Below are 17,705 nucleotides of genomic sequence, written 5' to 3'. Positions count from 1 at the left end.
TGGCAGCAGTATCAATAGCAAAAGCTGCTCTCAATGTACAGTTTAGTTTACTACTATTATGGGCAAGCTATTGAGCTGAGCACTTCACATGGATTATTTAATGTAATCTTCCCCAAACAACCTAGGAAGTAAGAACCAACACATCCCCATATTACAGGTTAGGAAATCGAGGCTCAGAAGTGGTCTAAGTGCAAGTAGTCAGACGTCTCATCGGTGTTGGAGCTGGAACTTGCATTGGCAGGTCTGTTAAACTAGTAAGTCCATGTCTTAACAACTACTTAGAAGTTACAAGTATTTCCTGAGTGCCCACTAGAGGCTACGCACTGCTCTAGGTGCTGGGAATACAGGAGAACACAAAAGAGAGCAAGTCCCTGCCCTCACGGAGCTTACACTGTAGTTGGGAAGAATAAGAAAATACATAATTAGCTGGATGGTAGTAAGTGCTGTGAACAACAATAAAACAGGGTGGGGATAGGTGAGCTCTTCTATGATGGATGGCCAGGGAAGGCTTCAATGAACAGATGTCATTTGAACAAAGACTTGAAGAAAATTAAAAAGGGCAGGAGAGTGAAAGGAGATGAGGTCAGAAGTAAAGATGGAGAGAGGGTGGGGCAGACCAGGGAGGCCATGTGTGGCCTTTAGCCTCTACTCTAGGAGAGATGGGAAGGAGTGAGACGATCTGATTTTCTTTTTTAAAGGATAATTGGCTGCTATGATAAGAATAGATTTAGGGGGGAAAGGGCAAAAGCAGGAAACCAGTGAGAAGCAGGAAACCAGGTAATAGGCTACCATAATCATCTAGGCAAAAGGTGACGATGGTAGGAATTAAGGTAATAGCTAAAGTAGCAGAGGTGGTCATGTTTTTGTTTTGTTTTGTTTTAATTTTTTTTTAAAATATATTTTATTGATATTCTACAGAGAGGAAGGGAGAGGGATAGAGAGTTAGAAACATCGATGAGAGAGAAACATCGATCAGCTGCCTCCTGCACACCTCCCACTGGGGATGTGCCCGCAACCAAGGTACGTGCCCTTGACCGGAATCAAACCCGGGACCCTTCAGTCCGCAGGCCGACGCTCTATCCACTGAGCCAAACCGGTTTCGGCTGTTTTTTTTTTTTTTTAATATTTTTATTGATTTTTAGAGATAGAGGAGGGAGAGGGATAGAAAGAGATAGAAACACTGATAAGAGAGGAATTCATCAATTGGCTGCATGGCCCCCACTGGGGATGGAGTCTGCAACCCAAGCCCACAACTTGGGCATGTGTCCTGACCAGGAATCGAACCAGTGACCTCTTAGTTCTTGGGTCAATGCTCAACCACTGAGCCCACCAGCTGGGTGAGGTGATACTGTAAAGAGGGAACAATAGGGCCTACTGATGGGCTGGATAAGAGCTGTGAAATGATCAAGGAACTCAGGACAACTGGGTTTGGCCTGACTAAAGAAATAGTACCATTGCCATCATCTGAGGTGGGCAAGTCTGGAGGAATGACTGGTTTGGGAGAAAAAAGAAATCCAGACTTAATATGGGGCAGGTTAAATGTGAAAGGCCTATGGGGATGAAATGAATGGAAATGAAGACAGTTGTATATCTGAGACTTTGAGAGAAGATAAGGTTATAGCTACAAATGCTATGAAAAATGATGAAGTGCCTGTATTATAAGAGAACAAGGAGTAATACCCTTGGCAGACAGACTTGGTGATGGCAAGGAGGGCTAGTAAAAAAGCAGCTAGTCTAAGTTTGCAAAGGGTGAGAAAGAGTTAGCTATTTGAAAGTGAAAGAAGGGCACTCCCAGTGTGCTAAGGCAAGAGAACATTCCAAGAATGAGCATAAGAGTGGTAAAAATGAGACTGCAGAGCGAAGCAGGGGAAGCTTGAAACTACTTATTCCTGAGAGCAGGGATTCCTTACCAGAGGGTAAAGATGTGAAAAAGGAGGGCAAAATAATCAAATTTTCTATTTAAAATTCCTCTTGCGCTACTACTGGAGAGAAAATATAGCAGAAGAGAACAACACTTCACACAGCAAACTTGCCATAGGAGACCTGAGATTGTGAAATGGGGGTGAAGGAGGTGAACTGATTTGAGAAGCAATAAAATCTGGTGATGGAATGAGAGACGTGAGGAGCTAGAAGGAGCAGGGATGCTAACCATGTTTCTGATGTGGGAAACTGAGTGGATAGTATTGCCACTTGCAAAGTAATAGGAGCCCAGAAGAAAACCAGAGGAGAAACTTCTCTCGGGGACTTCTGAATTTAAAGAGCACACTTAGGTAGAGATGTCAAACAGACTCGAGATCTGGAATGGAAGTAAGGGCTTGGGACTCAGCAGCATAAAAATTAAGTCAAATTGTAAGCATAGATGTCACCTCTCAGGAAGAGAGTGTAATGTGAGAAAAGAATCAAAGAACAGGTAGGTATAACAAGATTTAATGTATGGCAAGATGAAGTGGGGTCCACCACGGAGGCTATGGAGAATGGAAGCCAGGAGAAAAAATAGATGTGTATAGTCATGGAAGACAAGGGAACTTGACTCAGAAAGAAGGGAGTTATTAACAGCGGTGAAGTCGAAAAGGAGAACGAGAGCAGGTTTGCTCTAGGTGCGGGCAGGCAGCCTCAGCTTCCTCTCAAGAGCCTTCTGTTATCTCCTGCAGCTGGTCGTCTGAGGCTACCTGGTGATGCATATAAAGTACCTTGCACGTGTTAGACCCACAGGGCACAGAAATAATGCTCTTATTTTTATTACCACGTATCTTATGCATGCTAGACAGGCAGGTCCAGGTAACAAGGAGAACAGGGGTTGACAGCATGAACCACATGGGGCCAGGGAGGGAAACTACAGCTTGAAAAGGGCAACTGGGAGGCAAGAACTGGAATCTTCTGCCTTTTCTCCCACCTCTCTCTCAGTGTTCCCCTCCTCCCTCCTAAATGCAGTGTATAATGCACAAGCTCCCCAGCGCTGTCAAAGGGGCCTTTTAAGCATACTTTCGTGTTTACACCAAGCACTCTGCTTGGCCAGACATCTACCACAATCCTCACGAGTTTGTGATAGAGATGCCAGACTCTTAAGAAGGGCAGTCCACAGATAAATGAGTAAGAGTTCTGTAGATATGAATCTATCAATTAGTGATTTCAAAAGTTCTTCCAACAGTTTTTGAAATGATAGGCTAAGTAATGTTTATCAAATGAAATATTCTAACTACCTGATTAAGGAGACCTTTGGACAACCAAATTGACTCACGGGTTAGTTTCGACACTGGCAAAATGACAGTCACATAGAAGTTTCCCAGGTGGCACATACTTTCCTATCGAGAATAAGGTTTCACCTTTTCTTGCTCTCACCTCCTCAAAGACATGGGTCAGGTGGAACTGGGAAAACTGTCTCCAATGCTTGCTTTGTTAATATAAGAAACATGTGATTTAGAAGAATTCCACCGATTTAACCTAAACTATCCCCATCCTAACATAATTTCTTTCCTAGTCTCTTTTCTATAGGATCAGCTTTGCAATACTTTCAATGCACAAAGTCTATATTATAATCCCTTCCCTACCTCTTTATTCTGTGTTACATCTGTCAAAGTCAAGTTTCCTAGAAAAGTCCTCACTTATGAGGATCTCAACTTTCTTATACTCCTTCCGATAAACTTCTCTTTTCCACAAAATTCAGCAGTGGCTGGAGATACTGAAGCTTATCTGGAGGTAAAGAGACATCCTGCTTCAGGATCTGAACAATGAAAGAAGTCGTCCTTGCCTCAGTCCTTGTGTGAGTGTATGTGGAAGAGGAGAGATATACACACCTGGTACTATCTAACCCAGTGGCTCCCAACGTGGGGCACACGCCCCACAGGGGGGTGATTTATTTTTAAGGGGAGCAATTCAAGAATGAGTTATTAACAATGAATTTTTTGCATTTCTTATGGTTCTAGGGGCCTCGTGTACAGTGTATAAATATATATTGTGACATACTTATGCATTTTAGTCATCTATTATATGTTTTGAAACTTTATTTCTATTTTTTCATACCACTTCATATTATTTTTTAAACAATTTCTTAGTGATTTCTTCCTCAGTACTTCAACTATCCTTTCGTTCTTGTATTTTTCTCTTTCGTGGATGCCACGTTCTTTGGAAGCTTGTTTAGACCAAGTTAATGGCCTTTTAGGCTTCCTCCACATGAATAGGAGTGCACTTCTTTAATAAGAATTATATGTCACAGGGGAGGCATCAGGATTTTAGAGATGCGTAGGTGGGGCATGGCCAAAGAAAGGTTGGGAACCACTGATCAAGCCTAAAAAAAACAACAAAAGATGGGGTGGAGGAGGTTTGGGGGGGCTGTGTTAATTTCATGGAAGCTCCTCCTTTCCAAGCATTCTGGTCCAGGAAGCCGAGACTGCTGCTCCTGGGCCACAGGGAGGCACCCCGCCACTACCAGGCAGCTGGGATGAGGCTGTGAGAGCTCCCCCCCGATGCTCCATGTCTGCCCTGGGTCCTCCAGTCACACCCTCCACGAACCCAAGGACCCTATAAGCAAAAGAACACATTCACCATTTCTGTTGTAACCACAGAAAACTGATTTCATATGACTATAGAAACAGGAAAAATAGAAGCAAAATATCTACCCTGGGGCGACTACATTTTTCTCTAAATCCGTAAGTTAACTTCTAACTCTCACAGGTGCCCTGAGGGTTTGGCTAAATAGTAAGTCGAATCCCTTATGCTGATACCATAGCGCACATCTACACCACAGAATGAGGGCTTCCCAGGAGCGAGGCCCGGTCTTTCCCTCAGTTATCACATCTCACCCAACACAATAAAGACGATGGAATTACTAACACCCCGGCAGTTGATTAATGCTCCTTATCCCTTACCTGCTCCATTTACCCTTGCCTATCAAATTCTCTGATGTTGCCTTCTCTATAATTAATATGGCTTCCTCATATTTGAAATTACTTCCCACGACTAAAGCTATCAAACTGCCTCTCGCCTTCCAATCCCTTCCCTCTAGAAAGAGTTCCTGACTAAATGAGAATGAATTCTACCCACCGCTAACCTGATCAAAATCCCAATGCACCACAAGAAAATTAAAACAATAAGCAAAAACAAAAACTGGTTCGGTGCTTCATAGTTTCTAGAGCACTTTTCGGAATAATTTATGTAATTTGATTCTCGCTGCCCAGAGAGATTAAATAACTTCCTTGAACCAAGCACCGAATAGGTGAGAACCCCGAGGTGGCCACCGAGTCTGGCAGCGCGGGTAATACCATTTCATAAGGCACTGTAACATTATATCCCTAAGCCAGCTATTGTGCATTCCCTGACATTTCCACACTTGGTGGCCACCCTGCACATTCCCTTAACTCCTCCATACTTTTACTCAGAAGTGCTAAAGAAGGCAGCAATAGAAAATATCTTAACTTGGGATGATACTTTAAAAATTTTATAAACCAGCTTTCACATTCTGTTCTCCAATTTAACTTCAAAACCACCTGGTGCATGGAGACCAAAAGAGGCAATTCATAGTTCTCAGTGCCTATTATATGAGGCCTCACTTCCTGTGAGGTCATGAAGTACTTGCCTACATCATCTCATTTATCCTTGCCACAGCCCCATGCATATCATTCTCTTTCTATAGACACAGAAACTGAAGATTTTAGGAAGACAAGTCACCAGCCCAATGTCACACAGTTAGGCTTGGTCTCCTGATTCCAGTGGTCTACGACTCCAGTAAACATTCTTTACCCGCTCCCTAAAATGCCACATACTGGCCCTATCACTCCCTTCTTCATGCACAGACTTCTCCCTCACTGCTTCAGAAAACTGGTCATGAACAAATCTGCAGGCTAACCTGACAGGGAGACAAAAGTGCCTCAACTGAGAATCCTGCCTGGCACAGAGCAAGCCCCAGAGACATGTTAGTTAGCTGGGCTTACTATTATGATGGAAAGGGCTAAATATTTTAACAAACAAATACATCGCATTAAAACTGGAAAAAAAAAAAAAAAAACTCCTTCATATTCACACCACTGCCACTTTAAAAATACACCACAAACAAAGTTCTCAAAGGGTCGATGATACTGGCCCCTCTAAAGTTTCCCTCTTTCTAATATAACAGTTCCACTTAACAATATTCGCCTCTCAAGTAGTTCTGTAATACTAACAGAATCCCTCCTTCTTACTAGTATATGCCATACCAGGTGAGGAGTCCCTTAGGCTAAATGTCCCAAACCTTCATCTTCGGGAAAATTACAGTAAGCTATGTAGAACATCAAAAGCACACTTTATAACTGAAACTAGATAAAAGTATTCTTACTCCCAACAGACATCCAACGAAGTAAGGCTACCCTGAGGCACAGAGGTGTCATGAAAAGAGCCTCAAATTACATGTCAAAAAGCCTCCTGAGACTAAGCATGTCCCTGAACCCTCCCGAGGCTCAGAGTCCACGAATCTACTTACCTAACCAGGTTACTGTGGTCTTTAAAGAGGTCAGGGATCCAAGCGGGCTCCCCCCTCCCTTACCTGGCACAAAGGAAGGTGGTTCCAGACTCTTACTTAAAGGGCCAGAGGACTGGAGTAGAAACTGCCTACATTTCCAAGTCTGGTTTACCACACGATCGATGACCCCAGACAAATATCAGATCACGGGGACAGCCAGTAGACGTGAATTCACTATTTCCCAGTTTGGGGCTAAGTCTGCTAGAACATTCGAAACACCAAACTGATACCTATACTACATATGGGCTTTGTCCCAGTTTTATAGAAATTGGATCACAATGAACTACTTATGATTAAATCATTTTTCAAATTTATGTTTAATTTAGCCTGGAAACCTAGCCACTGAGCGTTATTTCTATGGGAGTCTGTATTCCAGAACTCCATTCAGAAATCCAAATGCTGGGAGCCTATCTTTTGTTTTTCCAGGTCCAGGAGCTCAGAGACTCCCTCCTGCAGATTCCGGAAGTCGCTTTCACTCTTTGGTCCTGTGGCCTTTCAGACAAGGTATGTCAGCTGAGGACTGTCAGGATATGATAACTATAGAACCATCTTTCACTTTTTTTTTTTTTTTGGGGGGGGGGTGTCACATTCCTATTTAAAATTTACCCATATTGCCCAGTGAAGTATGTAGAACAAATACTATTATTACTCATTTCAGAAATGAGGAAGCTGAAGTACAAAAGTTAAGTGACTTGTCAAGGTCAAAGCCCGACAGGACAAGGATCCGAAGCCAGATCTTTATTTCCCAGCCCAACACTCTTATCAATCAAAGATTGGTGATTTAAAATTATTTTTAAACTAATTTTGTCTGGCTTTGTGAATTTTCATTAATTTCCTTCTTCATTGTCGCCTGATGAGTTAGTCACTAAAACCTTCAGCTCAGAAAGTAGAAATCGTTTTAAATTATTTCCTCATTGTTAGAGATGTTCAACTTTTAAGTGTTTCATAATAAAGTGACTCAGGGACGAAACAAGCCCAATCTATATTAGTCACTTGTTGAACGGTTACAGGAGATTCATGCAAAATTCTGGGGAAGACAGAAATAAACATTTACCCAAAAGATGACTAAATTAAAGACAAAAAATGAATGTAAAATGTAGACATTCTCCCTGCTAGTTTAAGCTGTGGGATGGAAGAACAAATGTGAAGAAATAAGACACAGGTCACCTACTGTAATTTTTTTCTGAGTTTAGGTGGTGCCGAAGAGTTTTGTGGTAAGGAAAAGAAGTTAAAAGTTAACAGGACAGAACACCCAGACCTTGCCTTTATATAGCACTTTTACCTCTTGAGTGCTTTCACATATGTTATCTCATTTTTTAAATCAAGAAATCACTCCGAGAGAGATAGGGGCAGATTAACTAAGTTCATTTTGCAAAGTTGCTTCAGGTCACACAGCCATTCAGTAGGCAGGTGTAGAAGAAAACTCAGTAATTAAATTGGACGTTGACAACAATTTACCACTGTAATGGGATCATACACATTGTATGTTACAAAGGCAAAGCACTTTAATTCCATAATCTAGAGCACCAATTCCATTACTATTATAGAAAAGGTGGTAGGGCATATTCTAATTGCATCTATATTATTTATAGGTGCTTTAAGTCATGTTTTAAGAATTTCTTCTAAAAAAATTAAGCACACAATGTTTGTATTGAGACTTTTAAAGACACGGAGTAACCTTAGGCATCAAATTTAATGTCTGATTTTAACAAGAGGAATGCTCTGAGCACACCCAGGATTTAGTCCATTTAGAGTTCCTATTTAGTATTTCATGTGGCATTTTTGGCTTCTGTTTCATGTTGGGGGCAGAAATAAACCTCAGGATGACAGAGAGTAACCTGATGGGTAGAGAGGGCTTTCTTGGTACCATTAACATTCCAGGAACCACAAGTAGCTGAGGCAACTGGAAGGCAGACGATGAAGTATGTGAGACCTCGGGAAGGTAAAAGGCAAGCGAGTCAGGATGTCTGGAAATCAATCATGTGATGTAATCATCTTAAACTATTTCTGGTTATTGCTTCCATTTTTAAGTAACACTGATTTGGTCTTTTGAAATATCACTATTGGAGGATAATAAAATGTTTAGTTGAAGATGAAATAAAGGACAGAAGACATAATTAAATTAAAACCTGTTCAAAGTAGCAGATTGTATTACTCCAGCCCATGAAAAATGGACATAGGGATTTTCACTATTTTAAAGAATGCTGGCATGTGACATATATTTTCCTTGGGGGTGGGGTTAAGAAAATGAAATTTTAAAAATTCCAGTGGTTAGAATATCAGGTTGGCCGAGACACAGACCAAGGGAAGATGAAGTGTCACTATTCCCAGCAGCTCGATGCTTTGAGAAAAGCAGAGGAGGAAGAAATGGCTCCATGCTCCAATGGCAGCTCCCTAGGCCCGGCTCCACTTCTGAGTGAAAGAGCTTGTGCTGCCGCACAACTGCACTCACACAGGGACTGAAAATTAATGCCCACTGGTAGTCTCCCCTTCACATCCTTTCCATTCTGTCACTGGTCAGCAACAGGCAGAGAATACACATTTAAAATACAGCTGACAACTCGCATATGACACATCGGAGGAATCAATCCAGCACATTTTTCTCTCCCAATATTGTTCAAAAGGGTGCTGCTAAGAATGTAAACAAAAATTACTTAAAGATGGAAATGTATCAAGAAATATTTCTGTCTGGGCACCTGAGTGTCTATTTATTGAACTATTCTGCTCACATCTTTGAAGTAATTTTTGCTTACTTTAGCTAAGAAAGCATCAAAAGTTATTTCTGAATTACCAAAGTTTTTATTTTGTTGTCTGATTCTTTTCTCTAGTATGACCCCTCCCGCCCCCCTTATCACCTTTAACTAGCCTATGTTAAAGGTATAATCTCTTTCTCAATGCTACAGACTTAAGTAGACTTAACCGATCCGGTCGACCAAATGCCATGCTGCTCAGTGGCCTCTGCACTGGCCTGGTCCCCGGGTTTTGCCGTAAGTTAGTACTAAGTTCCCACCAACACCCCCTGCCCCCATTACCAACACCCCTCCCCCCATTACGAAGACTCCTTCTAAGGAAAGAGGTCCTTCCTTCAACAAACAGACTCTGGCCTTTTCCAATTATTTCCTGCTGCCTACTCTACTCTCCAAATTTTAACTCAAAATTCCTTTTCAGATACTATTTCAATTTGATCACAGGAAATGACTTCTCCTTTACAGAATTCTCTGGCAACTTTACAAATCAGTATGACATAAACTTAGGGGCTTTCATGCTATCACTTTTCATTGTTACCAGAACACTATGACTTTTACTACGATCCCCACTTTAAGAAGAAACTGAGGCTCAGAGTTACTGTGTAGAAAAGGCAGAATTTAAACAAAGTCTCCTTTTCCTTATTCTGAATTTCTTCAGCACCTTTTCACTCTCTCTGTCAATCTCTTTCTCTGTTAATATTATTTTGTGTACACATGCCAAGAGGCTTTTGTATCTTCATTAGACTAAGCATACTATTGGCACTAATTGAACAACTTAATTATGAGATTAATAAACCACCAATGCTTTCACCTCCACACTTCGAAAATGCATCCATTTTACAGTGAACCTTAACATTTAGTGATCCCTTTCCCCATGTACTAGGTGTATCAGTTAATAATGCGGATTTTTTTCAATAGATGGAGTTACACATATGTTGATATATATATATATGATTTGATATGTATGCTATTTTGTTGTATTGACAACAAGCTTCAAAACTTCATGTGTCAAATTTGCTGAAGGTGTTAACTTCATAGATATTTTTACGCTTTAAAATGTTGAATTTCATGCCAAAAAAAGAGCATTTGTGGGAAGTTTTAATTCATTACTTTATTTTGAAGAAAAAGTTATTGTATACTTTGGGAAGTTTATGGTGAACATGCTCCATCTCAAGATACTTGTGAATGCTGATTGAAATGTGTTAAAAGTGATGATTTCGATGTGAAAGACAAAGAACATCCAGGTCAACCCAAAAAGTTTGAAGACTAACAATTACAAGCATTATAGGATGAAGATGCATGTCAAACTCAAAAACAACTTGCATAAAGATTAAACATTGCTTAGCAAACAATTTCCGATCCTTTACAAGCAATGGGAAAGATTTTAAAGGAAGGGAAATGGGTGCCACATCAACTGAACGAAAGACAAACGGAAAACCGAAAAGCCATCAGTAAAATGTTGCTTCAAATGCACAAAAGAAAGTCTTTTTTTGCATTGAATTGTGGCTGGCAATGAAAAGTGAATTTATTTTGAGAATCCTAAATGCACAAAATCATGGGTTGATCCAGGTCAACCATCAACATTGATTGCAAGGCCATATCACTTCGGAAAGAAGACAATGCTCTGCGTTTGGTGGGATCAGGAAGGTGTGGTGTATTATGACCTTCTAAAACCAGGTAAAACCATTAATACTGATCACTACCGACAACAAATAATCAAATTGAACCATGCTTCGATCATGAAACGACCAGAATGTGCCAGAAGCACGGCAAAGTAAATTTGCTTCATGATAACACACCATCACACACTTCAAAACTAGTTAAAGACACGTTAAAAGATCTTGCCTGGGAAGTATTAACCCACCCACTGTATTCACCAGACCTTGCTCCTTCAGATGACCACTTGTTCCGATAGATGGCACACGCACTTTCTGAGCAGCACTTCAAAACATAGGAAGAAGTGGAAAATTGGGTCTCTAAATGGTGTGCCTCAAAACAAGAAAAGTTCTATTGGGACGGTATCCACAAATTACCTGAAAGATGGGGGAAATGTGTAGCTAGCGGTGGACATTACTTTGAATAAAGCACTTTTGATGTTTCTCTTGAAATTATCGTGTTTTCTTTGATTACAAAATCCACCATTATTAACCGGTACACCTAGTAATCTATTTCCTCACCTCCCTTCTACTGCTAGAGGGTGGGGGAAAGCCTAAATCTCAATTATGGTGAAAAGTGTGATAAGCAAGGAGACTAAAGTAACTGGCCCAAAATAAGGGTTCGATGCTATACCTGGACTATGCTCAATGTCAGAAAAAAGCAGGAGTTTGCTGTATTAAAGAACACTAACATCAACTATATAATCTGGGTAATTGGCTGCCAGATTGCCTGGTGCCACAGAGGCCAAGGTGCTTAGTAACACTGGCACCTCAGTGCGTACCTGGAGTGGTCTGTACACTTTTCCTGCCCACACTGCTGCTGTGTCCCCTCTGCCTCTTCTGTAAGCCCCTCTCTTCCTTCCCTCAAAACTGTCTCCTCCTCTCCGCTCTCATGAATGTGCACTCTACACACGGGTCCTGCTTGCTTCAAACAGACTCTGATAGGTAAGTGACGACGGCATGTTTTGGGTTTTCTTGTGTGTGTGTGTGTGTGTGTGTGTGTGTGTGTGTGTGTGTGTGTGTGTGTTGTTTTGTGTTTTTTTTTTTGGGGGGGGTTGTTTGTTTTAAAATATATCTTTCTTGATTTCAGAGAGGAAGGGAGAGATAGAAACATCAATGATGAGAGAGAATCATTGACCGGCTGCCTCCTGCACGCCCCACACTGGGAATCAAGCCTGAAACCTGGGCATGTGCCCTGCCCCGGAATCGAACTGTGACCTCCTGGTTCATAGGTCAACACTCAACCACTGAGCCACGCCGGCTGGGCATGACTGCATGTTTCAGAGGCCTGGCTCTCCCCAGAGCTTCTACAGAAACGCCTCCGAAGACATTTCAGATAGGGCGCTTGATGCACTCCCCACTTCCCTGATGCCACGAAAACGCCACCCAACCTGCTGGGCCCATCCCCTAGCCTCCTGTCAGATAGGACAAGCCCCAAAGTGGGGTATCAGTCCTTCCCCCAAAGAGAGTGGTTTTCCAGTTGAACAAGATCAGGAGATTACTGAAGCGCCTTCCTTCCTTTGGAGACTCACAAGGCATAAACCCACGTGGAAGGCTTCAAAGTCTTTAAGGAGATTCTTCAATCAAGCATTCCCCAAACTTATTTGACCACAAAATCCTTTTTTCCTCACATACTTATTCACGGCCTAATTAATTAGTATTATGGAGCCAAGTTTTGAAAATGCTGCACTAGAGGCACATTAAGGCCCGGCAGAGTGTAAAGGTTTTATAATTCTGAATAATCCAACACTTAATACCTACAAAACACGAAGATGGATTTCTATAAACTACCCATGAACATCAGCCTCAATGTAGCACAGACCAGAACGTTCGCTATTAGCAGCTACATTGCTTGGTGACCTGAGAGATGTCTATCTGGATTCTTTCCTTAGAGGCAACTCAATCAGTGACATCCTATATCCAAACCTAACTCTCTCTGCATATTAGACAAAATGCTACCAAACACAACCTTAATTTGGAAGCAGTTACAGAGGGAGTTCTAAAGCACTGGCATAGAAGTTAATTTCCAGTAATCACCAAAGCAGACACATCCTGGGGCCACGTGGTTGAAGAGCGAATACCTAACGTCACCTTCTTCTTTCCTGGTTAATTCCCACTTGTGGGCAATATTCCTATAGATGAAAAGGCTCAGATATAAATCACTTGGAGATTTTTAACAAGAAAGGTGTTAAGAGACAATCCACTGTGCAGTGTCAAGTGTGTGTGACAGGGAGTGGAGAAGAGGGTATTCTCCAGGAGCTTCCAACCTGGCTCCAAGAGATTTTCACTAATTCCACTGTCATCGCTCACCTTCTTGCTATTCTGCTGACAATGGTAATTTCTCTGATGCTCAGGAATCTCCTGTCCCCAAATTTTATAACCCCCTTCCTCTCCATTCTCCTTTGTCAATGATCCACAAAGTGGGTGCACCTCACATTTAGTCAGTAGCCAGTCATATCCAGTAAACTACACCGTCTGGCCTGGAACATTCTTCAGATACTATAAATTATTAGCTTTCTAAGTGAAAAAATACTTCCCAAATCTGGTTTAACTAAAATGGTAACTTCCAACTTGTAAGATACTCGGTAAGAGTTGATGTTCAAGTAGTGAATGATAAGGTAACTTTAAAGTAAGATTTACAAAAGGTGAAGCTTACCCACTGATGGAGGTAGAAGGGTGAGGAGGCACAGGGAAGTGACATGTCAAAAACATTCTAAACGAGTTGCATAAGGCTGAGGTAAGCTATACCTTTGACCCACCTCATTCTTTTATTATATCTAAGATTGTGCTGGTTTCAACAGCTTATACGAGGTATATTTCCACTCTTCCAACTCTCAACCAGATTAAATGTTCGAATTGGCTTATCAAGTAAAAACCATAGCACATGGGGCACATCCATGAACAGATTTGTAAGAAACAACACAAGTAGATCAATTTAGCCCTTAATTGTTCCTATTAGGTTAAGAAGAAACATACTCTCCCTCCCCAGACTTTTGGTGGGAATTGTTATAAAACACTAACTAAAAAAAAAAAAAAAGTGCCACAATAACCCAATTTCAATGTTTTCAAATTTTAGATAATCTATCTATAAGATACACATAGCACCAAAGAGAGTAGGAGAGGAAAGTGAAGAAAATACAAATGCTCTGGATTTTCCAATACATAAACACGTGGAAATAGCACATACTAATATTAAGAGAATTATATATAGGTAAAACCTGACCATTCTTTTGAGATTTAAAGTAACATTACACAATTAAGTATCATGCTAAAAAAAAAAAAACGCAAAAGTGTAATGTGAATCTCAAGCTTTAGTTACTTTGCTAAATTCTAGGACTAGACCACTCATGAGAAAGCAAAGAGGATGTGTATTTTATCACTGACTGCTAATGATACACGAAACTAATCTGAACCTGTTAGGACATTCATCATTTAGCTTCATGGCACCCATCCTTTTTTTTTTTAATCCTCACCTGAGGATATGTTTTTATTCATTTCTTTCTTTCCCTTTATTTCTTCCCCTTTCTTTCTTTCCCTTTCTTTCTTTCTTTCTTTCTTTCTTTCTTTCTTTCTTTCTTTCTTTCTTTCTTTCTTTTTTTATAGTGAGAGAGAGAGAGAGAGGACTATGGATCAGTTGCCTCCCATATGTGCCCCAACCAGGGATGGAAACTGTGATCAAGGTATGTACCCTGACCAGGAATCGAACCAGCAACTTTCGGTGCACAGGACAACACTCAACCAACTGAACCACTCTGGCTCGGTCCTCCTGAGTTATTAATTTTCCTTGAACACCATGTTTTCCCTTTGTAGCACATGCAAGGAACATCAGGTCATCAAGTATGGTGTTCAGCACGTCACTGTTCTCAACATGAAGCTGAGAAAGCTTTTCCCCGGCAGTGACAGTGAGAAAGGCAGTAAGTGCACCCCAGTTTATCTGTGAGCCATTTTACAGCTTTCAAAACCCTTCCATCATCTGGTGGTCTCATGATGGAACATAGCCAAAGAAGTCATACAGCACTCTGTGGTTCGAAATGAACGCTTCAAAGAATCGTGACAGGTATGTAACCCATTTATTCTGAGTTTTTAGAAATGACACAGACTATCTGGGACTTTCTTTAGTGCTCACTGCATAATACTCCTTCTACAAAGTCCTATTTTTTTTTTTTTTAATTTTCAGAGCACTGAAATGAATACTGACTCCAAATAAAATCTTCAGGCATTGGAGAATATACAGCAGTTCTATTTTCTCAAAGGACAAAGAGGGGCAATCTGAGAGCTTCTGTTGAAAGGGGGTCCCCAGGGATTGTGGGTAAACTGACCTACACCTCTAAGGTTCCAAAGTAAACTTCTAAAACCTCTTCAGAGGCAGATAGCCTTCAGAATTCTGTGAAGGTGAGAGTGGGAGAGAGACATTTATTTAAATAATAAGCTCTAAAGCTCTTTGATGGTTACATTTTTTTAATGTACCATGACTATACGAACATTCATACGTAGAAAGACCATAGGATGGATTAGAATCTGGGCAAATGACATAGTAATGGGAGTGCTGCAGCTCTTCAAAGTCTGCACAGAGCAGAAATTAAGCAGGGACTCATACAGGTTCCTATTATCTGTATTCTTTCTGAGTAATCTGACTTAAAGCAGTTTCTGTTTTAGGGATCATGAACACCTCATACTGTAACTTAACTAGCTTATGTCTAATCCTATGATTACTGAATTCTAGACTAGGACAGGTCAAAGCCAATGTAAGTTTTATTTCAAAGCCTTGAAATGAAGTGAGCAAAGTACTTGTTTTTAAGAAAGATTTTGTTCCATCTTTCTAAGTAATACATTTGGAAATCTGGGTTTGCAGCAGTGACATAATATATCTTCATCCAATTTTATGAATGTCAAAGGGTTTGATACACACACAGTACTCTAATCTGACTCACATAATAATCTTGTGAAATAGGCAAGCCAAGGATTTTACAGATGAAGAACATAAAGTTCCAAAAGGTTTCGTTTGTTGACCCAGGATCATAACTTAGAAAATGGAAGAACTAATTAGGGTTGGAAGGGTTTCTGATCCTGAGATCATTGCTATTTCTAAAGAACTATACCATTCTGGCCCCTCCCAAGCTAGTGTTCATTTTTTATCCCTCAGCAAAACAAGCAACAAGATAGCCATGTCCATAACTTCAAGTATATAAAGAACATAGTATATTAAGAGGGGTAAAACATTTCCCTCAAAATACAAGTCATATCCCCATATGGTTTCAGGTCGGGAAACCTTCTAAAATTATGGTCTACTATTCTTGGTCTTGTGTCAAGCTTACATAGAGAGCACAACTTTGCCTCAGAAAATAACAAAAATATGTTTCCTCTTCTTATGAAAGGCCAGGGACCTTCCTAACAGCACAGGAATCACTAAATCCAGTTGCTCCATATTCTGAGGTTAGCACCAAAAAGTGGGATGAAACCCAAAGCATAACCTTTTCTGTTTAGTAGGGTGGGGGCAACGGGATGAAAAAATTCTGTTAACTACTGAATGAGTGAGGGCAAGGTGAGGGTGAGGGCTTCTTTGTCTTTAACTTTTGTTTCTTATGAGTGGCTCAGTTTTCTGAGGGGGGAAGAGTTCAATTCTTTTATGTAAAAACACCTTAAGTATCTGTGAATCCTTGAGTTCAATAGGAATAAAAATATCCTCGTTAAATTCTTTAACTTCCCAACTCTGTTTTTTTATCTCTGATGTACACTGTGCTGTTACATTTGCACAACTTCCAAGTGAAAGACAGAAAAGCCTATCAAATAACTTCCACAGAACATAAGGGTCGAAGCAGGAATGACTTATACAATATGGCTAACGCTGATCTCTGGTAGCAAACACACTTTATTCTAGAAAGTCAGCCTTGTTCTTTGAGGTCAGTGGTTTTCAACCCTGGAGACACATGTTAAAATGAGCTTTTACAAATACTGTCCCCCAATCCTGCTCCAAACCAATGAAATCAGAGTCTCTTTAGAATAGAGATGGGCTGGTTCTAGGGGTGGGCTAGAATCAAAAGCCTCTGGTCTGAGTGCTTCACCCCCTCAGTTTCAAATGCCCCAACAGGAGGTCATTTTCGTATTTTTTATGCAAGAAATCGTCCCAATACCAGGACTAGCAATCACCATGCTTAGAGACATCAGAATTTTATAAGCTGAAGAAGTTTATTAGATATAAGCAGATACTCTTAATTTAATCACAAATAATACACTTAATAAATACTAGTCAAATACTAACAACCAGAAAGGGGGGAAAAATTTAAACCAGAAAATTATTTTTTTAAATTTTTTATAACTTCATACAACTATGTAATGCTCATTTAAGCATGGTTTAGGTATTTAGCCATATTTAATATGTTATCTTCCCCTGACTAGTAGCCAATCTTGTAAAATATTTGATTTTTGGAATTTTCCCATAGATATGTTAGAAAAGGCAAATAAAGAAACCAGAAGTACAAGACATCCTATTACACAGGTATATGAAATAAGTTCAAAGGGGAGTTTCCACTGCTCAGAAGACAAAAGACTTCTCAGAAACATTATTGCAATCGGATTGCTCACTCTTACTCAACCCGGTACTGCTGAAAAGGAGGTTGCTATGTTCCCACCTTAACTGCCTATCTGCTGTTCCTGTGACAGCTGGAGTCAACAAAGATACGTTTGGCTTCTGGAAAACCCAAAATGCCAAGCTTCTCTATTTTAAACCTGTTCTGAAACTCTTCCGTATTATCTGATTCTATGGATTTTGCAATAGCTGCATATTAGTTAAAGCTGGAGAATGAGTAACTAAAT

The 17,705-nt window shown here is 40.5% G+C and overlaps 1 protein-coding gene across 4 annotated transcripts in view; it reads right to left on the bottom strand.

Moving 5' to 3' along the window:
• The window catches only part of NSMCE2 (NSE2 (MMS21) homolog, SMC5-SMC6 complex SUMO ligase), a 228,045-nt gene that overhangs the window by 159,385 nt on the left and 50,955 nt on the right, over positions 1-17,705 (bottom strand). The gene's annotated exons all lie outside the window — the stretch shown is intronic.

This window comes from Plecotus auritus (assembly GCF_963455305.1).
Source record: "Plecotus auritus genome assembly, chromosome: 11".
NCBI lineage: Eukaryota > Metazoa > Chordata > Mammalia > Chiroptera > Vespertilionidae > Plecotus > Plecotus auritus.
The sequence above is the reverse complement of the archived record's forward strand: the minus strand, read 5'-3'. Positions and strand labels throughout refer to the sequence as shown.